The sequence below is a fragment of the Balaenoptera ricei genome, unplaced genomic scaffold (genome assembly GCF_028023285.1).
Source record: "Balaenoptera ricei isolate mBalRic1 unplaced genomic scaffold, mBalRic1.hap2 scaffold_343, whole genome shotgun sequence".
Lineage (NCBI taxonomy): Eukaryota > Metazoa > Chordata > Mammalia > Artiodactyla > Balaenopteridae > Balaenoptera > Balaenoptera ricei.
This window is the reverse complement of record NW_026777555.1, coordinates 147,501-150,000: the sequence shown is the minus strand read 5'-3', so window position 1 is coordinate 150,000 and position 2,500 is coordinate 147,501.

Genomic DNA, 2,500 nt, shown 5'->3' with positions numbered 1-2,500 from the left:
CGGCGACCTTCGTGAGGGCTGTGACTCGGCCGCCGGGCCCGAGGCAGAGTTCCGGGAGCCAGGCGACGCTGGTGGCGACTGTCCCGGTGGCGCCCAGGCGTGGGCGCCTCCTGCTGTCGCTTGAGATTGGGCGTGCAGGTCTGTGAGGGTGTGACCCGTCGCCGCGCTCTCGAGCCGGCTTGAGGGACCGCCTGGCCTGGTCGACCAGCATCCGACCGCGCCCCTCCGGCCGCGGGGACCGACCCGGCCATCCGACCCGACCTGGGCCGGGCCGCCGCGGTGGGAAGGGAGAGGGTCTTTCGCGCCCTCCGGAGCGCCTGTGGATGGATGGGCGGTCGGGCCTTCTCCTGGCTCACCCTTTGGAGCGTTCGTTCCCCGACCCCCTCCCCACCCCCTCCCTCCCCGGGTCCCCACAGCGCCCCGCTCCGGAGGTGGGGACCGCGCCCGGGCCCGTGCGTTTAGGCCGGTGGAGGGCGCGACGGGCTCGGTGGTGGGCGCGCGTGGGGTCCCGGTGGTCGGATTCATTCTGACCGATGTTTTTCCGAGTCGGACTCCAGAGGTGGGGGACCGGAGCGGCCTGGGCCGCGAGGGGTGACCCGGAGAGACCGGCACGGGCCAACACGGGTGCGGTCCCTCGTGGGCTCCGGTCGCCTGGGAGGCGCCTCCCTGGGAAAATGTTTCCAAGTCCCCCTGGGTCCGGGGGCGTGGACGGACCGGGCCCTGCTCGCGCGGGTGGCCGGGCCGGGGAGGGGAGGGCGCACCCGGCCCTTCAGCGTGCCCACGTGGGTCCCGGTCGGCGGACGCGACTTTTTCTCACCCTGCCCCGCCCCCTCCTCCACCGCGAGTCCCGGCCGGGGGGTGGGGACCGGCCCGAGCCGTACTGGGTGGCCCGGATAGGGCGGCCTGGGCCCGGGCGCGGTCCCTCGTGGGGGCCCCGCTCGCCGGAGGCGGCCGAGTGGGATATTTCTTTTTCTCTAACCAAGTCCTCGCCCGGAGAGAGACTCGGAGGGACCGGTACCTGCCCGCGCGGGCGAACCGGGGAGGGCGACCCCGGCCCGCTCGCTGCCTCTCCCACGTTTTCCCGCCCCTCCCGCCCCGCCCCCACTTTGCCACCACGCTCCTCGGGTCGACCAGGTGGCCCCGAGGGCTCCGGGACTGGTGTGGATGGGGAAGGGTTGGGGACAGGTGGCGGGACCGAGGTCCCGGGGACCCCCCCTGCGATTCGTGGATGGGCCCCGCTGCCGGGCGTCGTGATTTTTTTCGCCCGAAATGGGCCTTTTTTGCCACCAGATAGGTGCTGACACGGTCTTCCCTGGCGTCTGTCGCTGAGGACTTTGGGACTCCGGACGCATGCAGGGCTCTGGGCTTGGGACTGCCGCCTGGCACCCGAACCGGCCCTTGCCGCTTGAGCCGCCCGCCTGGGCCTGCGCGCCGGCTCTCGTGTGTGCGCCCGGCTGACCCGGCCCGCGGTGCCGCCTCCGGTCTCTGGCTCACCCGAGGGCGGCGGGGCGAGGTGGCGCGTGGGTCTTCTACCCTGTGTGACTCCCACCCCCCGCCGCAGGCACCCGGTGGTGGCTGAGACGACCCCACCCCGCAGGCTCCGTGCCACGTGTCAGGCGTTCTCCTCGCGGGGTCGTCGGCCACTGTTGCCTGAGAGCCAGAAAAGGAGGTGTGGGGGGGCGGCTGCCTGCCGGTGAGGCTGAAGCAGGCTCCTCGGATGATGGTCCTCACCGTGCCCCTCTCCTTCGGGACTTTCTGGCCCCTGGCTCGCTGGATTGACTGATCGATGTGGTGCTGTCGCGCTCTCCTGGGCTGGACCTAAGTCGTGCCAGACGAGGGACGGACGTTCCTGGCGAACGGGACCGCTCTTCTCGTTCTGTCCGCGGGCCCCTCGCCTCTCTTTTCACGCTCTCCCGGCCTGTCGAGGGGGTGTGTGGAAGGCAGGGGTGGTGGTCTCCGGCCCTGACCCTCGGTCTCCCGCCCCCTGCCTCACGGGGCGGGCGGGTCCGTGGTCCTCGGACGCAGCAGACACTCTCGCTTCGCCTCCTTGGCGTGTGCCTCGCGAGCGGTCCTCCCCGCGTCGGTGGGGGGGGGCCGTCCCGCCGCTGCGCTGCGCGCCCCTGCTGGCGCGTGAGCGTGCCTTGCTTGGCCGTCGGTGGTGCCCCTGGAGCGCTCCAGGTTGTCCCTCAGGTGCCCGAGGCCGAGCGGCGGTGTCGTTCCCTTTTCCCAGCGTGCTCCTCGGGTCCCCGCCGCGGTGGTGTGTCCCCTGAGTGGCTCTCTTGGGGGGGTCGAGACGGTAAGGGAGGCGTGCCTCTGTTCCCCCCCTCGGTGGGGGGCCGGGTGCCGCCTCGTCGCGGTTGTCCTCCCACGGCTGTGCGGTGGGGGGGATCGTGTTGGGTCGGGGGGCGGCTGAGGTTGTGCCCCCGGCTGCGGCCGCGAGCGCTCCTGTGAGCCGTGTGCTTACCCATACCGCAGACCCCCCCCCACACACCCCGTCCAT